The 22,331-nt window shown below is 36.3% G+C and overlaps 1 protein-coding gene across 2 annotated transcripts in view; it reads left to right on the forward strand.

Annotated features, from left to right (window-relative positions):
- Positions 1 to 22,331, forward strand: part of PDE4D (phosphodiesterase 4D) — a 1,454,760-nt gene that overhangs the window by 201,091 nt on the left and 1,231,338 nt on the right. For both annotated transcript variants that reach the window (XM_033437904.2, XM_049707909.1), the window contains one exon: positions 8,419 to 8,509. The gene's annotated coding sequence lies outside the window, so the exon portion shown is untranslated. The remainder of the gene's footprint in view (positions 1 to 8,418; positions 8,510 to 22,331) is intronic.

The following is a 22,331-nucleotide window of genomic DNA, read 5'->3' on the forward strand; positions in this document are numbered from 1 at the left end:
TTATTATAAAGAGTATTTCAATAATTGGAACCCTATTTTTATTATGTAATTGAAGGTACAATCTCATGGAAAGTAACTTCCCCAGGAGATTGAGTAGTTAAAAACATCATTTTGGTGATGAAGTTGAGATGATGACCAAACTTATAATGTATTTGGACACTGTAATACGCTTCTAGGCACATTAATTTCCATCTAACTGCTTATTTTTCTTTCACGCTTTAAGTTCCATAATACTTTTCCCCCATCTATGTTAACCAGTTCTATTCATAGTGAATCTTAGAAAACTCTCTAATTCTTATTTCTCCATGCTTGTAGCTTTCATTACTTTATTTTAAAAATGTTTAATGTAATTTAATTTTATTGAAGTATAGTTGATTTATAATATTATATTATTTTCAGGTTAATAGCATAGTGATTCAGTATTTTTGTAGATTATACTCTAAGTTATTACAAGAAAATGGTTATAATTCTCTGTGCTATACAATATATCCTTGTTGCTTGTCTATTTTATACATAGTAGTTTGTATCTGTTAATCCCATACCCCTAATTTGTCCCCGCCCCTCTTCCCTCTCCCCTTTGGTAACCACAAGTTTGTTTTCTACATCTGTGAGTATTTTTATGTTTTGCATATACATTCACTTGTATTCTTTTTTAGAGTCCACATATAGATGATATCGTCTTTCTCTGTCTGACTTATTTCACTAAGCATAATATTCTCTAGGTTCATCCATGTTGATATATATATCTATACATCTATCTACAACATCTTCTGTAGATTCAAATTAATTTTAATCTTCATCTCAGCATGCTTTTATATCATAGGAATTGACAAACACTCTAAAATGTATATGTAAAAGCAAAGAATCTAGAGTAATCCAATTTTGAAAAATATTGAAAAAGAACAGTTCTACTTGACTCTAGACTTCCTATAAAAATACAGTAATCAAGATGGTAAAATTTTAGCATGAGGAGATTTTAGCATAAGGATAGAGAAATAAAGAGAACAGAATAAAGTCCAGAAATAGGCTCGTGTTTATATAGTAAATGATTTTTTCAAGATAACAAAGCAATTAAATGGGGGAGTGGAGAGTCTTATTAACACATGGTGTTGGAACAACTTGATTTCCATATGGAAAAAAATAATTCTCTACTATTTCACATGAGAAACAAAAATTAATACATAATGGATCACAGACATAAAGTAAAAACTAAAACTCCAACACTACTAGAAGAAAATATGGAATAATGTTTTTCAAGTTCATGGTTGTGATGGACTGGATGTTTGAGTCCTCCCAAAATTCGTATATTAAAGTATGGCTCCCAATGTGATGATATTAGGAGATGGGGCCTTTGGGAAGTGATTAGGTCACGAGGGTGGAGCCCTCATAAACGGAATTAATGCCCTTCTAAGGGACTGAAGAGACCAGAATTCTCCCTTTCTGCCATGTAAGGACACAGCAAGAGATGGCCGCTTGTGAAAGAGGAAGCAGGACCTTACCAGACACTGAATCTTCTGATACCTTAATTTTGGACTTCCCAGATTACAGAACTGTGAGAAATATATTTATGTTGTTTATAAGCTACCCAGTCTATGGTATTTTGTTATAGCAGCCTGAACTAAGACTGTAGTTGGCCAGTATTTCTTTATAAGATGTAGAAAATAATATCCATAAAAACTGATAAATTAGACTGCTCATCAGAAGACATAATTAAGTACATGAGTATACAAGCCAGTAATGGGATGAAAATATTTGTAAAACTTATCTGACAACGGACTTGAATAAGTATCATATAAAGAACTTTATACTCAATAAGGAAAATACAAATCTTAATAAACATGGGCAAAATACTTCAATGGACACATTACAAAGGTACATGTATGAATGGCTGGTGAACACAGTAAATTCTGTTCAATATTTTTAGTCTTCAGGGAAATGCATTTACAACCACAATGTGATACTACAACACACCCACTAGGATCACAATTTAAAACTAATGACATCACCAAATATTGGTGAGAATTGGAGTCACTGAACTCTCATACATTGCTGATAGGAATATTAAATGTTATAAGTACTTTGGAAAAGGGTTTTGCAATTAAAAAAAAAATAAAGTTGCATAAACCTACCCTTTGGCCCAGTAATTCTACTGTGGTTATTTATCTAGAAGAAATACAAATTAATATACACATGAAGACTTGTTTAGAATGTTCATAGCAGCTCTATTCACAATGTCCTCAAACCAGAGACAACTCACATATTTATCAACAGGAGAATGAATAAACAAACGTTGGTATAGTTATACAATGGAATACTGCTCATCAATAAAAATGAGTGAACTACTGATCTATGCAACAACATGAATGACTGTCACAAACATAATGCTGAGCAAAAGAACCAAAATGAAAAGAATACCTTATATATAATTCCACTTATAGGACATTCTAGAACAAAACTAATGCAGGTTAAAAAAAAAGAATGATAATTGTCTCTATGAAGGAAGATTAAGTAGGAAGAGACATGGGAGAACTTTCTAGGGTGATGGAAATGTTTTATATCATCATAAAGGTATGTGTTGCGTGGGTGTATCTATTTGCCAAAATTGTACTATTAGGATTTATGTATTTTCCTCAATTAAATTTACCTGAACATTTAGAAATGTCAGTACTAGTAGTTGCACAGGATAGAAAAATACTTCTAATTTTATAAAGTATATTCTTGTTGGCTTTGATTCAAATGTGCCTTATAAATATATACATATATATATATTTTATTTTCGGAGTTTGCAGCAGAGAAAGGTTTATTGCAGGGCCATGCAAGGAGATGGGTGGCTCATGCCTTAAAAACCTTGAACTCCCTGAAAGCTTTCAGCAAAGCCCTTTTTTTTTAAACATCTTTATTGGAGTATAATTGCTTTACAATGGTATGTTAGTTTCTGCTTTTTAACAAAGTGAATCAGCTATACATATACATATATCCCCATATTTCCTCCCTCATGCCTCTCCCTCCCACCCTCTCTATCTCACCCCTCTAGGTGGTCACAAAGCACCAAGCTGATCTCCCTGTGCTATGCAACTGCTTCCCACTAGCTATCTATTTTATATCTGGTAGTGTATATAAGTCCATGCCCCTCTCTCACTTCGTCCCAGCTTACACTTCCCCCTCCCTGTGTCCTCGAGTCCATTCTCTACGGCTGCATATTTATTCCTGTCCTGCCCCTAGGTTCTGCAGAACCATTTTTTTTTCGATTCCATATATATGTGTTAGCATATGGTATTTGCTTTCCTCTTTCTGACTGACTTCACTCTGTATGACAGACTCTAGGTTCATCCACCTCACTACAAATAATTCAATTTCGTTTTTTTTATGGCTGAGTAATATTCCATCGTATATATGTGCCACATCTTCTTTATCCATTCATCTGTTGATGGACACTTTGGTTGCTTCCATTTCCTGGCTGTTGTAAATAGAGCTGCAATGAACATTTTGGTACATGACTCTTTTTGAATTATGGTTTTCTCAGGGTATATGCCCAGTAGTGGGATTGCTGGGTCGTATGGTAGTTCTATTTTTAGTTTTAGAAGGAACCTCCATACTGTTCTACATAGTGGCTGTATCAATTTACATTCCCACCAACAGTGCAAGAGGGTTCCCTTTTCTCCATACCCTCTCCAGCATTTACTATTTATTGTTTGTAGATTTTTTGATGATGGCCATTCTGACTGGTGTGAGGTGATACCTCATTGTAGTTTTGAGTTGCATTTCTCTAATGATTAATGATGTTGAGCATTCTTTCATGTGTTTGTTGGCAATCTGTGTTCTTTGGAGATATGTCTATTTACGTCTTCTGCCCATTTTTCGATTGGGTTGTTAGTTTTTTTGATATTGAGCTGAATGAGCTGCTTGTAAAGTCTGGAGATTAATCCTTTGTCAGTTGCTTCATTTGCAAATATTTTCTCCCATTCTGAGGGTTATCTTTTCATCTTGTTTATGGTTTCCTTTGCTGTGCAAAAGCTTTAACTTTTATTAGATCCCATTTGTTTATTTTTATTTCCATTTCTCTAGGAGGTGGGTCAAAAAGGATCTTGCTGTGATTTATGTCATAGAGTGTTCTGCCTATGTTTTCCTCTAAGAGTTTTATAGTGTCAGACCTTACATTGAGGTCTTTAATTGATTTTGAGTTTATTTTTGTGTATGGTGTTGGGGAGTGTTCTAATTTCATCCTTTTACATGTAGCTGTGCAGTTTTCCCAGCACCACTTATTGAAGAGGCTGTCTTTTCTCCATTGTATACTCTTGCCTCCTTTATTGAAAATATATGTGTGTGGGTATATCTCTGGGCTTTCTATCCTGTTCCATTTATCTATATTTCTGTTTTTGTGCCAGTACCATACTCTCTTGATTACTGTAGCTTTGTAGCATGTCTGAAGTCCAGAAGCCTGATTCCTCCAGCTCTGTTTTTCTTTCTCAAGATTGCTTTGGCTATTTGGGGTCTTTTGTGTTTCCATACAAATTGTGAAATTTTTTGTTCTAGTTCTGTGAAAAATGCCAGTGGTAGTTTGATAGGGATTGCATTGAACCTGTAGATTGCTTTGGGTAGTAGAGTCATTTTCACATGGATTTTCTTGGATTTTCTTCCAATCCAAGAACATGGTATATCTCTCCATCTGTTGGTATCATCTTTAATTTCTTTCATCAGTGTCTTATAATTTTCTGCATACAGGTTTTTGTCTCCTTAGGTAGGTTTATTCCTACGTTTTCTATTCTTTTTGTTGCAGTGGTAAATGGGAGTGTTTCCTTAATTTCTTTTTCAGATTTTTCATCATTAGTGTATAGGAATGCAAGAGATTTCTGTGCATTAATTTTGTATCCTGCTACTTTACCAAATTCATTGATTAGGTTTAGTAGTTTTCTGGTAGCATCTTTAGGATTCTCTATGTATAGTATCATGTCATCTGCAAACCGTGACAGCTTTACTTCTTCTTTTCCGATTTGGATTCCTTTTATTTCTCTTTCTTCTCTGATTGCTGTGGCTAAATCTTCCAAAACTACATTGAATGGTATTGGTGAGAGTGGACAACCTTGTCTTGTTCCTGATCTTAGAGAAAATTTTTCAGTTTTTCACCATTGAAAACGATGTTGGCTGTGGGTTTGTCATATATGACCTTTCTTATGTTGAGGTAAGTTCCCTCTATGCCTACTTTCTTGGGGGGGGTGGTTATCATAAATGGGTGTTGAATTTTGTTGAAAGCTTTTTCTGCATCTATTGAGATGATGATATGGTTTTTCTCCTTCAGTTTGTTAATATGGTTTATCACATTGATTGATTTGCGTATATTGACGAATCTTTGTATTCCTGGGATAAACCCCACTTGATCATGGTGTATGATCCTTTTAATGTGCTGTTGGAGTCTGTTTGCTAGTATTTTGTTGAGGATTTTTGCATCAAAAACTGAAAGTATTCACTCCTACATATATTCTTTATAAATATATTTAGGAGTGAATAAATTTCAGCTTTTGAGAACTTAGATGAACCTTTAAATAATGATGAAAATGTGACCGCATTTTATAATACCTATTTGCCTAAGAACCAAAATTATGTAATATTTTTCATAATTCAGGGCATATTTATTAATGTGCCTATTGTTTACTTATAGGTCAGTTTTTTAAAAAATTAATTAATTGATTAATTTGGCTACGTTGGGTCTTAGTTGTGGCACTTGGGATCTTTGTTTTGGCATGTGGCATCTTTTTTGCGGCTGTGGGCTCCAGAGTGCGCGGGCTCAGTAGTTGCAGCATGCAACCTGCCTAATTATGGCACACGGGCTCTCTAGTTGTGGTGCATGGGCTTAGTTGCCCTGCGGCCTGTAGGATCTTAGTTCCCCAACCAGGGATCAAACCTGCGCCCCTGCATAGAAGGCGGATTCTTAACCACTTGACCACCAGGGAAATCCACTTTTTTTTTTTTAAATCAAGTAGAAACAGTCATCTGGCTCTGAGTTTACCTTTCAAATGTTTAAAACAGTTGTCCAGGGTGAATATAAAAATAAGGAAATGCAGGTAGCATCAAAGAATGAAAAATAACTTGTAAATGTGATAAATTAAAATTCTGCAGATTACAGTATTTCTGGACAACTATAGATTTTGGGGAGAAATTATTTTAATGGACTAAAAAATCTTTTTTTTTTAAGATTTTTATTTTATTTATTTATTTTTGGCTGTGTTGGGTGTTTGTTGCTGTATGCAGGGTTTCTCTAGTTTTTTTTTTTTTGTGTGTGTGTGTGTGTGGTACGTGGGCCTCTCACTTTCATGGCCTCTCCTGTTGTGGAGCACAGGCTCTGGACGCGCAGGCTTAGTGGCCATGGCTCACGGGCCCAGCCGCTCTGCAGCATGTGGGATCCTTCTGGACCGGGGCACGAACCCGTGTCCCCTGCATTGGCAGGCGGACTCTCAACCACTGCGCCACCAGGGAAGCCCGGGTTTCTCTAGTTTTGACAAGTGGAGGCTACTCTTCGTTTTGGTGCACAGGCTTCTCATTGCAGTGGCTTCTCTTGTTGTGGAGCATGGGCTCTAGGTGCACAGGCTTCAGTAGTTGTGGCTCTCGGACTATAGTGCGTAGGCTCAGTAGTTGTGGCACGCGGGCTTAGCTGCTCCATGGCATGTGGGATCTTCCTGGGTCAGGGCTCGAACCTGTGTCCCCTGCATTGGCAGGCAGAATCTTAACCACTGTGCCATCAAGGAAGCCCAAAAATCTTTCTTTAGATCCATTTTGATAGTAGTACTCAGTTATTTTTCCAAAGTTGGAAATTTCCTTAGAAAGGAGGTAGAATCAAATATCATTTAATTAAAGTAATATTTTTTAATCTTAATAATTCTCCAGCATGTTGACATCATTAATTTTCTCCTTGGAGAATTCTTCTTTTGTTATCTTGTATTTGGATTTAATTGTTATTACCTTTTATAAAGCATCACATAAACCCATTGTCATACGATTGCACAATAAAAATGAGTATGGATATTCCATTTCTGTCTGCTTAATATTTCAAGAAAAAGCGTTTTAAGTAAACTGGTAGTCAACACTCAGGAATCTTTTTAATAACTCTTCAAATGCAGATAGCTTAGGAAATATTTCGTCAGTTTTCCTGATAAGAAAAGAAAAAGGAATTTGTACACTTACAAATGAACAGGACCAAGAGAAAGACATAATAACTGGCAAAATGATACCCCAAATAATCAGGAAACTTTAGAGTTCCTCAATATACATCAGCAAAGAAGGGCCTATTATCATTTTGGGCTATACCATAATAGGAGACACTTCAAAATTATTCATATGTTGCAATGACAGTGTAGCATGATTATGGAAACTAGTTGTAGAATTGAGAGAAATTAAAGGCTTTCCACTTTTATTGGCATTGATAATAATATCAATAAATTCATTGATAATAACTAGTCTTAGAAATATCTTTTGCTGGGCAGGGGGATAGAAGCTATTCATCTAACTGGGCACATGTTTCCATTTTAGAAATAAGATATTTTGCATATATTTTTCTTTGTAATTAAATCTAAAAAACCATAGAATTGGGGAAAATAGCCTTTTTAACCCTTGAGAAAAAAAAGGTTATGAGTGTTTTATAGAATTAAGTTAAATATTCACTAAAATTGTATTTGTTTGGAAGAACTATAGGATCCTTATAAACTCTTGGCAAGAAGTGTGTTCTGTGTTGTTTCAAATATATACTGCTTTGTCTTAAGGTTTACAAGTTAATCAATAAAGATTCTTGGCATATTTAAATAAAAAAGAATGATTTGTATTTAGCATGCCAAATGTATCTCAGTTATAAGTATTATTTGATACCCTGAAAATGTCTGTCTTTCAGCTTTGTTTAAATGACTAGTTTGCATATAGTGAAGACAGGCTTTACTCAGCCATGCCTAGACTCTGCCAGGATTCTTATAATCCTCAGTTACTGTAAACCAAATTTATTTAGTCCAAAATGATATTTATTTCTTAATGCACAGCATTATTGGAAAACAGAGAAAGTTTTATTCCATTAATTATGTGTTTTTCTCATTAAAAGATAATACGTGTTTCTTTTAGAGGTAGTTATCTTAGCATGTAATTTTCTATATGTATGTGTGGGAGTGGACAAAAATACACACACACAAACACACACACAGAGCCATTGAGTTTGACATCATACCTAATGTAAAATGTTGAATCCTGCTTTTCTAATTAGCAATTTATCATAAATATTTTCCTGTGTAACTAAAAACTGTATAATATGTCTGTATAATATAAGTATATCATGATTTACTTAAAGATTCTTTCATTGTTGGACTTTCCCTTATATAATATACAATTTTTTAAGGGGACATCTGTGTGCATATTTTTTATCTGCATTTTGGTTTATTTACTTAGAATAGATTCCCAGCTGTGGGACTTCCAGATCAAAAACTCTTCCTGAATTGCTTTCTGAAAAGACAGTTTCACTGTATTCTATCAGAGATATGTAAGTATGCCTGTTTCATTGTCCACTTGCCAGAGTTACAATTTTTTTTTTTTTTTTTTTGCGGTACGCGGGCCTCTCACTGTTGTGGCCTCTCCCGTTGCGGAGCACAGGCTCCGGACGTGCAGGCTCAGCGGCCATGGCTCACGGGCCCAGCCGCTCTGCGGCATGTGGGATCTTCCCGGACCGGGGCACGAACCCATGTCCCCTGCATCGGCAGGCAGACTCTCAACCACTGCACCACCAGGGAAGCCCCAGACTTACAATTTTTATTTTTGTTATTTACAGATAGAATGTCATTGTTTTAGTTTGCATTTCTTAGATGACTAATGAGGTTGCAATGTAAAAATCTGTCTTCCATATATTTGTTTTTTAGGATTTTAAGTTTTTCTTCATGATTTCTACATTATCTCTTTCTTTCATAAGGATTTTATTCTTGTCCAGCATGTTGTAACAGATATTTTTATGTTTAGGCATTCACCTTTTAATTATGTTTTTGATTTTTAATTCAGAGAAGTAATTTTTTTTTAATGTTGTCAAACAATATCTTTTGATCCTGATGACTTTGTGCAAAGAATGCTATGGGAAAATGGAATCTTACACTTACATTACCTGAATAGTAGATATCATTAGTAGTTTGATATTTAATCTGTGGCATTTAGTTAGCTTTGTTTTTTGGAATATCATGACTTTAAAACTACAGCTAAAGGAAGGCAGATGGTTAACTTGTTTTCTACTTCCCTGAAAATATCCAAGATAGGAACCAATATTATCAGCCTCTCATGGAGGTTGGCCATGTCAAGATGTTGAGTCAGTGTCCAGCTCATTGCTCATTAAAGATGCTGCTCTTTGGACCAGCAGGAGACCCAGCAACAATATCTTAATAATTTCTGATGCTACCTCACATCCTTTCAGGACAGTGCAGAACATTTTTTCTTTAGAAAATATTCAGGCCTCTTTCCTTCTGTTATAGTACTTACCATTTGTCTACTTGTATTATTGGGCTGTACTTTATTTTTGTAGCAATGAATACATAGAGGAAAGAACATTTTAAAAAATCATTATGCATTTGCTTTACGTGTCTGCATACTGTCCCATTAGTTATTTCATATGAATATCTAGCTTTTTTCAAATATGGATTATATTAATAATTCAAATAATATTAACTAATATTAATAAACAAGCCATTAATAATTCTCAACTCTTCCACAGTCATTTCTTCTTAGGTGTGTCATTTCTTAGTTTTCACCAATCATTAATTTCTGTTTTTCCTTCTTCATTTTTTTATCTCCCTGAGATCTTCAGAATGTGAATCAATATTTTGTTATGATGTATAATCTTCTGCTTCTCATATGAGTCTCTCTTTGGTGCCTCGTGCCTTCTGTTATGCTCTTATTGCTATTGGTCTTCTATTGTTTTAATTTCACTTTCTCCCACTCATCTCCACCATCGGCCACTGTCAGATGAAATGACTGGCCATGTGAAATAAGCCTATGCTCTATATGTATGTATACATTTTACTAAAGCCACTAGTAGACATCACTCCTACTCACACATGAGACTGGCCAATACTAATCTCTTTGTAATTCAGCAATCCTTTCTAAACATATCTGGAGATATGTTTCTTCCACATCAGTAAATTACTATACCAAATGATCTCCATCTTTCCCCAAAGAACTCAGAGTTTTGCTACATTAACCCACTCAATCTAACAGTTCAGGAAAATCAATTCCGTGACATGAAATGAAAAGATATACTGCCAAAATTGTGGTGTCTCTAAAGTGACATTTTTTTGACCAGACTGGAAACCCTTATCTGGCACAATTTTAGCTGGGGTTTCCTGATTCCTTTACTAGGCCATAAATTTTTTTGTCAAATCTAAATAGCTACACATTTAATTATGATTCCAAAAGTTTGCATTTTTGGATGAAACTGACTTTTTCTCTTGTCATGCTCTAGCCATAATCGTTTCATTGTCTAGTGTTAATTTGCATTTTAATTGACCTTTAAACATTTAACCAGAGGATAGTCCAATAGGACATTCTATAACCATCTCAGTAATTGGTAGTCAAGAGTTACTTTTTATCGCTATTTTAGGAGTAGGGAAGTCTGCATACAGGGGTGGGGAAAGAGCTTTAACCTTCAAAGCAGGCTCTTTACTTTGGGGCTGTGGTGAGAAAAACGGAACAGAAATTAGAAGTTAGGAATGGAGAAATTAGAAGAGACAGATGGTGAGAGATTATAATGATTTCTAGGATCACCCAAATTGTCTGAGGTTTATGCCAGAAATTTTTTTATCAGGGCAACATGTCATGCTTATTTTGAGTTCCCACAGACACATTTAATGCAATTATACTGGACCTTCCATTCTGTTGTTTTCTTTGGGTTTTCAAGGAGTTTAGAAGCAGCCTACATTGGACTTTGTCAGTGTTTCCAGCAACTGACAAATTTGAACGTTATAAATGTTTTAACGTTTATAACGTTATAAACGTTATAAAACATTTTCTTTTAAACTACTCTGGGGAAAGACATAAAAGTAAGATGACTGATCCTTAGATTATCTGCGTTTAGAACAACTTTATTTTAGTTGCAAAAACATAGTGATGGTGTCTTCATCGGAGACGGGGAAGATTTTAGTGGGCACAGCAGCTGTTGATTCAAATATAATTATACACGTTCCCTCTCTGTTTTCTCTTAGGTGAATAAACAGCTTTAGTTTATTATGAAAATTAGCAATCTCTAAGATTCATCTGTAGAATGAATTCTCAAATACAAGGTACATACACGACATAATCTGGTGAATATGAAATGCTCCGGTGAGATATCCGTATCCCACTGTGATCTTCAGCATTCCTTTTGCAATTATGGCCACAGTGTCAAGAATAAAACCAATTTACATGTGATTGAAAGTAACAAAAATTCTGTATGTTCTCTGGAGAAAATATGAATGATTCCTTTTAAATGAGAGACTTCAAAATGAGAGCACATAAAATACCAGCTATCGTCTGCTCAGCATGACTCAGACTTTTTAAAATGAATTTTTCTGAGTGTTGTTTTGAATTCTCTGACAACTTGAGATTTGTCTGTGAAACAAAGTACCCAGTTACATACAAGATTCCTTATAGTTAGAAAACTTCTTTTGCATATGTTTTACCAATTAACAATTTTTAGCTTAGTCTCTCCTATGTGCTCAGCAACGTGCTAAAAGCTGTGCATTTAATGCACTCATTTTATTTTTGTTTTGTTTTATTTTCCTATATGTAAAGATATGAAGGGCCAAATAAAGAGACCTGAAACTTTTGGAGGAGGGGGCAGCACATTTGCATTTTTAATCCAGGAATCTCCTACCCAAGGGTTGAAGAAAACTCATGTATGTGTAGCAGAGTTTTGGAGGTCAAAGGTAGAAGCTGCTTGCCATTTTGGGGTAAATGATCACTTAACCTCTTATTCTATTTCATGTAAGGTAAGACATAGATGAAGGGACATCAGTGTATCCCACCTGTGATATTATCCAGGCAGAAGATGAATTAGAGGAAAACAGTGGCTGGAGGTTTGAAAGGAAATAATACATGGAGTCGTTAGTGTCAGGACAGTCTTGTGTGTCAATAGCCCTTGAGCAAACACAGCAGTGTTAGAACAGGCAAAAGGCTGCGGAGGTCAAGAAGACCCCTGTTACGCTGGAATCTCTCAATCATGTCTAGAAATATCATCTCACTTAATTAAAATTTTATATAGCTTCAGGCTCAGTATTGTTGCTAAATAGGTTCTTGTTAAGCCAGTAAACTGATGCTCTCTTAGGGCGCTGAAGGCATAAAAATGAGGTGTTTAGATCCCTCCCTCTAGGAGGTTACACAGAAAAGCAGTCACAAATAGCGGTAATCACACAAACTGTTGAGAGCGGGTGGAAAATGAGAGCGACAGAGAATCATTGATTTAATGCAGCCTTTTAAAACCATTTTAGAAGTCTGAGGGGTATAGATTACAGAAAAATCCAGGGAAAGGGTAAAAAATTCTGCTTAGGGTTAGAAAAAGAGGCAAGATTAAATATTGCTGTAAGGAAGAAGTAGCATTTGACCTGGGTAGGAATTTTATATTCAGAAATGTGAATGTGTGTGTATAGAGAAAAGGGAGAAAAGGGATAGTGGCCCGTTCCGGATTGAGGGAATTTAGTTTATTAAATTTTCCATTTTATATTTATTGATTGCCTCCTAGGTACTAGACCCTAAACTAAGTGCTAGGAACACAGAATAAATAAGAAATTTAGTTCTTGTCTTTGAAGAGCTGCCCACAGTTGGAGAAGCATATGTGTACAGAAGCATTGTTGTCAGGTGTGCGCTAGAGGCCGGCCCTTCGTGCCCTAAGGCCTGAAGGGGGCACCTGTCCTACGCAGCAATACCAGGGTGGGCAGGGCTCATTCTCCAGGTTCCCTCAGCCCCACTGGCAGCTGGGTGAGCTCCACCATCCAGCAGAGAGCGCATTTTGTCTTTGTAGCCCTCCTTGCGTTCTGCTTTGTACTAAAGTTATTCATTTATTTATCTTCCCTCTAGACCTTAAGTTTGTGGCGGCCACAAATCATTTTTGTGTTCCTTTGTGGTACCTAGAACAGTGCCTTGCACACACAGTGGGCATTAAAGGGTTTGGGGATGTAATTAGGTTTTATATTTGTTGGAAAATAAAACGTATCTGGTAAACGGCATGCCTATGAGAAAAGGTGTCCTTTTCCTACATGTGGTCAGCCTCACTGACCCAGCCTTTCACAATTTTTACAGCTGAGGCTAGTGTCTTGAAGCTACCTTTGGCCCTTGATACTATTTTTTGAACTATGAGGACTTCGGAGGCATTTTAAAGTTTTCTTCTCTTTATGGCTAAGCTTTTTCTTATTAAGGGGGAGAAACTTGAACATCCACAAGCCATTCTGCTCATTTGTTTTAAAAAATGTTCTTGTTAAAAAGTCACCTTTTGCCCCAATTTCACATTCAATTTAAGTTCATCCCTACCTACAAGACACTAAGTCAATATTCTCAGATTGTTTAGGAGGCTTCTTATTTTTCTCAGCTGTAAACTCAATTACCTTTCAGATGATTTTATAGCTGACAGTAAATGGTCCATGAAGTGTCTGAATAAAAATGAGGGCAAACATTTCATGCTTAAATAGCTGTAATGGTAGTCAGTGTAATGGACTGGAGTTTTAGAAATAAGCAGGGCCGAATCACTTGGTGGCCATATGATATCATGCTATGGTTTCTACAGAGATATCATTTGCAGGTGTTTGTACCTACATCTTACCATAGATGGTAATTTATGATGTTTTATTTTATGTAAACAAGTGTCTGTATATATTTGGAGTATGAATGTCTATGGAACTCATATATTAAAATAAAAGAGCTATGACCGTTTCATCGTTGCCATAAATGGTCTTTGAAAATATTGCTTTTTCCTTTGGAAAACTATTACTTAAATATCTACAATGGCTTGTCACACTCATGGAAATGGTATAACCCTGTAAGCTTCTTTCAGAGTGTGTATAAATCTCCTTTGTCTCTATGGAAACAGACTAATTCTACTAGTTCTTAAATAGTTCCTTATGGCACGGCTAAGAATTATCATGTTTTCTGGATTGTTGTGACACAGATTGACTACAGCCATATCTGAACTCATGTGAAGGGAATGAGCTAGTATCAAATGGGCATCTTGTTTACCTAAAGTTTTCTGACCAAAATGTCTTCATTGGAACTAGCTATTTCTTCAAAACTCTATATTTGATTGAGAGACACTGAAATCACTCTGTCCCTTTTACATGTGCACTATGCAATGTTTCAAAATGCTTTTCAAATCTTGGAATCTGCTGATTGCATTGATATAATTTTATAAGTATGCAAACCTGTCATGTGGTCTGCCGGCCTTTATTTATATCAGTAAGTGCTGTTCACTTGTCAAAAGTTTGTACAAATAGACCTGAAAGGAACTTTCAGGGTCATTTTTATTGCAACTCATTGTTGATGACATTGAGATGTTGTGGGCACCATGTCACTCTGTGAACTTGTATGAAGTGAACTGGGGCTGGTCAAGTAGTATCTCTTTGTTTTCACTTTAGTAGTGTTGTATCACATAAGCTTTTGCTTCCACAGAAGCAATGGAGTTGAAGTCTTCCTCTGCTGCTCCTCCTTTGCTGTCTTGATTTTCTGAAATTTAATTTTCTTATTCTTAAATGCCAGGTGAAATTCATTGTTTCCTTCTCTGTAATTTTTGGTTATATCTGTGTATTTTGATTAAGGTAGTTTTCTAGTTGTAGAGGGAAGCTTGAGGCATGTTCTTTTTTTTTTTCTCTTCTTTTCTAAATAAGTAGGCCTTTACAAAAGTCTCAAGCTTAATAAGCAACAACAGAATCCCTCTTATCCCATCTCCCAGCTAAGTGGACTAACTGACGTTCTCTATTTCCTCCGGAAAGTTTAAACACTAATGCCTATGACATTCTAGAAGGCTGTTCTTCCCTACTCCTGTGTACTTCAGGTGCCCCTTGTGGTGATGTATGTCACCAAGAGTCCCAAATCTGTACATGACAGTTGTACTTGCTATTTTATTATATAATGTAATTAATTGTTCTGTAAATGAATATAACATCTACAAGTGAAGAGAAATGTTTATATGAAAACTAAAATAGACTGCTAGTCAATTTGCTAAAGCAAAATTCTTGTTGAATTAGAATTAGGTGTGGCTGAGACAATCATAAAAGATGGGAAAATGTGAGTGGCTAAGAATCATGGAATGATTCTTCAGATTTTTTCTCGTGTCTTTAATTTCCTCACTTTATTCTAAAGAAACAAAACTTGAAAGCATAGATGATGCATATGAAAATGCTTTATGTAAAATGTAGAAATCTAACTAGCAGATCTGTACATAAAGCAAAGGTCTTGGCCTCACATCAAAAGAATAGCAAACTATGTGCATTTAAATGTTATTATGAAGAATGTTTAGGTATTATTTTTAAAGATTCTTAACTTTAATATATTTATTTGACAAACTGGCCATCTACCTATTCTGAATATGTCAGATAGGAAGGCTTCTAACAAGAGGATAAATTGAAAGCCACCAACTGCTCTCTCCTTTACTATAGGGAGGAAAGGTGAGTGAAGTGTTCTAGAGTCTCATGACTCTGGGTGTCCTAATGGTGGAGAAGCATCTTCAAGTAAACCTGTCTGGTTTGGCCCCAGAAGACTGCTATTCCACCAGTTGGTCTCCTCTGGTGCAAGAGCAATGGCATAGATGGGGAGGGTGTCATTGCCTTGGGTTATCTTGTAGAAATGCAACTAAGGCCTCCTTTGTATGACACAGCTCATGCCAAAGTGAACCATCAGTCATTCTAAACCTTCAGCTAAAAGCAAATCACACACTCATTTTTCATATACTTCATTTTTATCTTAATTCAAACTTTAATATTATAATTAAGGCCTATATACATTGACTATTTTAGGGAACAGTCTGGTGACCAAAGAAAGTATCCCTGAAAAGTACCATTTCTTAGGAGTTCTCAGCTCTAGGTAGGAGATTGTCTCAAGGACCTCTTACCCAGATGATAACTTTATTATTGAGAGATCTTATAATAAACATAAATAAAATTTTATCACCAACTAATTTTTAACTTCCATGAGGTCAGATAATAGTCATATTAATAGCTCCCTATACTGCCTAGCATAGCACCTGAACCAAAGTAAGTTTTGAATAGAGGTAGAAATAATGATAAAGTTCCCACACTGAGATATTCTGTACTTTAGCGTGATCATTTTAATGGAAATTTGTCTCCTATGACAAATTGCAGTTTTACCATATCGCTTTGTTGGACCTTGTCTCATATTTCCATTCATTGTCCTAGTTCTTATAGATAGTACTATTTTTAATATTGAGAGGTGACTACACTGTATTCATTCAGCTGATTGTTTCTCAGAACTGGCTGAATATGAGATAGATTTTTTTTTTCCAATAGTGAGCTTGACTCAGTACATGGGAAATTCATGCAGTCCTGGCCTACCTTTTCCTTTTCTGCAGATGGTCACTCATAGACCTTTGAATTCCTCCCTCAAATATAACAACAGCCCAGAGGTGAATAATTCAGACAGTGTGGCCACCCTGGGAAACCTGGTATATTTTGCAGGCCCTGCTGTGATACAGACCAATCAACCCAAGTCTTTTATGTCTTCTTTCCATATTGTAACTCCCATGAGGTAAAGTGTTAAGCTACATTAAGCCTCAAAAAAGAAATTTGAGTTCATGATGTGTAACTTCTTAGTAATGAGAAGTTTAGTATAATCTGCTTCTTGAACTTGCTATCTGATATTTGAAAAAAAAAATGTTACCAGTTTTCTCATTTCTATTTAAATATTTAAGACTAAAAAGTTTTTAGAAGAGCACTTAGTACCTCTCACAAAACTTCATAAGTGGCTTTGATTGTATTCAGAATTATATCACCTGATCAGGAGCAGACAGCTCATGAAACCAAGAACATAAACATAATTTACAACACTTATAAAAGTATAGTTTGAATTTTAAAGGATGAGTAAAAACTGAAGTTGAAATTTTTGCAGAGTCAAATATCTCCTATGTATTAACCAAAATTTATAGAAAAATATCTATAACTAAAATAGGAAGAACGATGGGCAGGACTCCTAATAAAAGAGAGGGAGAATTTGTTAGGAAGTATCCACCCATGTAGGTATCAGTGAACATATGGGTGTGAGATGTAGACAATGTTAGAAAACATGGTAATATAGTACACATTATTCATAGTTACAGTCAGAAATATGTTATCCTTGTCACAAATTGATAGAATAAGTAGACAGAAGATCAGTAGATAGATTTGAAAAACACAGTCAAGTAACTTGACCTATTGACATTTTTAGAGCACTCCACCCAAAAACAGTAGAATATACATTCTTTTCAAATGCACACAGAACATTTGCCAAGATAAATTATATTTTGGGCCATAAAAATAAGTCTCAATATGTTTAAAGGTATTGCAGAGTATGTTCTCTAACCACAATGAAATTAAATGAAAAATCAATAACAAAACATGTCTGGAAAGCCCCCAAATATCTGGACACCAAATAACATACTTCTGAATAATACCTGTGTAGTGGGTTGATCTGTGGTTTCCAACATGATATGTCTATGTTGTAATCACTGGAACCTGTGAATACGACCTTCTTTGCAGATGTGATTCAGTTAAGGATTTTCAGATGAGATAATCTTGGATTATCCATATGGGTCCAAAGTCCAATGAGAGGTATCTTTATAAAAGAAAGAAAAGGAGAGCACACAGACACAGAGGAGAAGGCCACATGAAGACAGAGGCAGAGATTGGGGTTATAGAGCCATAAGCCACATAACACATGGAGCCAACAGAAGCTGGAAGAGGCAAGGAATGAAATCTCCTCTAGAGCTGTTAGAGGAAGTGTGACCTTGCTAACACTCTAATTTTGGACTCCTAGCCTCCAGAATTGTGAGAAAATAAATTTTTGTTGATTTAAGATACACAGTCTGTGATAATTTATTGAGGTAACCATAGGAAACTAATACACTGTGGGTCAAAAATAAATGTAAAGGGAAAGTAGAAGGTATTTCACATGAAATGAAAGTGTACATACAACATATCAGAATTTGTTGGATGCTCGTGAAGCAGTATTTAAGGAAAAATCTATAGCAGTAGGTGCCTATATTAGAAAAAAGAAAGGTCCCAAAACAATGACCTCAGCTTCTATCTTAAGAAACTATAGGGCTTCCCTGGTGGCACAGTGGTTGAGAATCCGCCTGCTGATGCAGGGGACACATGTTTGTGCCTGGGTCCAGGAAGATCCCACATGCCGCAGAGTGGCTGGGCCCGTGAGCTGTGGCTGCTGAGCCTGTGTGTCCGGAGCCTGTGCTCCACAACGGGAGAGGCCACAACAGTGAGAGGCCCGCGTACTGCAAAAAGAAACTATAAAATAGTCAATGAAAACCAAAAAAAAAGAAAAGAAAGGAAATAATAAAGATCAAGACAGAAATCAAGAGCATAGAAAACAGAAAAACAATGGGGAAATCAATGAAAACAAAAATTGATTCTTTGAGAAGATCAATAGTATTGATGAACCTAGCTAGGATGGATCAGGGAATAAAAGAGAAGAGACAAATTACCAGTATCAGGGATGAGAAAGGTGACATCACTACAGATTCAACAGTTATTGAAAGGAGAATAAGGAGATAGTAAAGGATAATGAAGAAGTCAGTTGTTTCTCGGCTGTTCTTCCCTATCCTCAGCCTTCAGAGAGCTCCTGCCTTTCTCTCAGGAAAGGCCTCTGTGTCTCTGGGTCAGGGCCACAGCCTCCCTCTGTGATGAGGTTTTGTGGGATCTAATCCATCACATCAGTCCACTTACAGTGTTTAACAGTTTTACAAGTTAAGCTACTTTCTCCTTACCCCTATCAAGAGCATATTTGCTCTTCTTCCCACTAAACCAGGGGTGAAAGCAGTAGTGAGTTTCTTCTTTGCTGGGAAGGATTCCTTCCTTCCTGGAATTTAATTCATTTAGCTTTCTTTGTATTCCTAGTTCTCTGGGAGTTAAACAAACAAGCAAACATGGTTGGGGAACTTATTTGGCTTGTTCTTGTTGTAAAGTTAGGAGGGATGGGCTGCCATAAAAAAAAATAACAGGCTGTGCAGCTTAAACCACAGAAATTCTAGAGGCTAGAAGTTCAAGGTCAAGGTATGTTTCTTTTGAGGCCTCTCTCCTTGGCTTGCAGATGGCCACCTTCTCACTGTTTCCTCACATGGTTGTCACTTTGTTTCCTAACCTCCTCTTCTTATAAGGGCACCAGTCATATTAGATTAGGCCCCACACTAACAACCCAGTTTTAACTTTGAATTACCTCTTCAAAGGCACTGTCTCCAAATACAGTCACATTCTGAGGGACTGGAGATTAGGGAGGGCGTCAACATATGAATTTTGTGGGTCACAATTTAGCCTATAACATTCTACATTATCTGGTCCTTCATTCCTTCCCTGACCTTATATCCTACTACTCTAGTCACTAAATCTGTCAGCCCACACCAGCCTTGCTGCTAATCTTAGAATATGACAGGTCCACCTGCGGTAGATTACCCCTCAAGATTTTCCACTTGGCTTATTATGTCATCTCCCTCAAGTCTTTGCACAAATCTTACCTTCTCTTTGAGATCTATTCCAACTGTCTTATTTAAAATTGCAGTCCTATTTTAACTGCACTATTTATTCTTCACAGTACTTGTCACCTTCTAGCCTAATATACAGTTTAGTTATTTAATAAGTGTGTTATCTTACCCTTAGCCCACTAGCATATGAGCTCCATGAGGGCAGGGATTTTTACTTGTTTTATTCATTGATGTCATAATATCCCAGTGCCTGTCACATATTAGGCATTCTATAGTGATTCAGTAGTGAATAAATCATGATTGTCTGCATGTGGTTTCCAGACCAGAGCTTCTCATTATTTCTATGAGATGCTGCTTTTTTGTTGTTTTTTGAGATGCTGCTTTTTATTTAATTCCATTTCATTTCATTTTATTCATTTTCTCTTTTCCCTAGCACCTTGTTATGAAAATTGGCAAACATACTGCAAAGTTGAAGGAATTTTACACTACACAAATATGTACCTACCACCAATTGTACCATTCACATTTTACTAGACTTTATTACATACAGGTAACCCTCCATCGACTAATCCATTTTATTTTTGTGCATTCAGAGTAAATGATAGACTTAAGTATTCTTTCCCCTGCATACTTCAGCATGCACATTTTTAACTAGAATTCATTATTCACGGTCTTTTTCTTTTTTATATAAAACTTACAATGAAATGCCATGCTTGTAAGTGAACATTTGCTGAGCTTTGACAAATGTATACATTTTTGTAACTCATACCCTTATCAAGATACTGAGCATTTCCATCACTCCAGAAAGTTCCCTCATGCTCCTCCCCAATCAACCCTCACTACCATTCAGAGGCAACCACTGAGGACCCTGCCTAGGGATACTGGAGTCTAAGGCAAAAGGAAAAAAAATTTGTAACAGTTAATTTTTTTCCAGAACATTAAAGCAGGTAAAAAACTATCAAAAAATTGAAAAGTATTATAGGTGTATTAAAACTCAAAATATTTTAAGTTTAAATATTTTACTTATACAAAAACCAATTGATAATTTTACTTTCCTGGTGTTTTTTTTTTTTTTTTTTTTTCTGTACGTGGGCCTCCCACTGCCGCGGCCTCTCCCACCATGGAGCCCAGGCTCCGGACGCGCAGGCTCAGCGGCCATGGCCCACAGGCCCAGCCCCTCCGCGGCACGTGGGATCCTTACGGACTGGGGCACGAACCCGCATCCCCTGCATCAGCAAGCGGACTCCCAACCACTGCGCCACCAGGGAAGCCCACTTTCCTGGTTTTAATGGAAACAAACTCATCAATAAGATTTCCAAAATGTACTACTTATATGAGATGCTACTTTAAAGAAAAAGAATGATTCCACTGTTGTTGAAAACTTGGAGTCTCCATATTGGACCAAATTAAATAAGTTACCACAGGACTTCCAACCAGTAATATGTTAATGCAATGTTCAATCTCTATTGGCAAAGTGAAGATCAAGTGCAGCAAATCCCAGCTGTTTTTTTTTTTATTTTTAAAAATTTATTTTATTTTATTTTATTTTTTGCGGTACGCGGGCCTCTCACTGCTGTGGCCTCTCCCGTTGCGGAGCACAGGCTCCAGACGCGCAGGCTCAGCGGCTATGGCTCACGGGCCCAGCTGCTCCGCGGCATGTGGGATCTTCCCGGACCGGGGCACGAACCCGCGTCCCCTGCATCGGCAGGCGGACTCTCAACCACTGTGCCACCAGGGAAGCCCCCCAGCTGTTTTTTACCATGTAATTCTTTTTCCTGAATCACCGTGCGTGACTAATGTTTTTTAACACTCATTTTTTAGGTTTCTCCCTTTTCCATCCTTTTAAGAGATTCATTGCTATGTCACATGAATTTAAATTAATTTAGATTCTTCACTGCAAGAATGATGATGATTTCTTTGTTTCATATGCTGAAGAATATTGTTTGAAACAATGTTATTTCTATTACAATATAATCTCTTTTCTTTTCTTTTTACTTTTTCTATTACTTTTCCTTTTCTTTTGCTTATCTTTTCTGAGTTTTGGTTGTGTTAAACCTGTCCTGAATGAGATTCATTCTCCTTGAAAATTAATTCTTCTTCCACTCATAGATTTTTATTATGAGGAATAGTTCTTGCTGAAGCTTTCTCAACATTCAGAGTTGGTGTTTTGTGGGTGATGGTGCAGTGTTGGTATGCATACATAGTGAGTGGAGGAAAGCCATATCTTTGAAGTGTGTGTTCTTGAGTCTGAATGAGGATAGAATAAGGATATAAGGGGAGACTGGGTTGGAGTAAAGTAAAATAAATAGAGAGGAAGTAGAATAAGTGTAGAAATGACTGAAAAATATATGTTTTTTAAAAAGCTAGAGCAGAAAGGAAACGGAAAAGTGGAGAAAAGACTTTAAAGAGAAAAAAATAAAAAGAAGATGAATAGAACTAACATTTGTTGAGTACCAACCATGTCCCAGACTTTGTGCTAGTTGGGTCATTTAACATATATAAATCCTTCCAATAACCCTCTGAATCAGGCATTATCATCAATAATTTACATATGCACAAACTGGTCAATTAAGTAATTTCATGCTTCCCAAACTTTCCTGATTTTATTATGCACAGAAGTGATATTCATATTTGAAAGGCACTTGAGATTAATCATAGACCACTAACT

This window comes from Orcinus orca, chromosome 3 (assembly GCF_937001465.1).
Source record: "Orcinus orca chromosome 3, mOrcOrc1.1, whole genome shotgun sequence".
Classification (NCBI taxonomy): Eukaryota; Metazoa; Chordata; class Mammalia; order Artiodactyla; family Delphinidae; genus Orcinus; species Orcinus orca.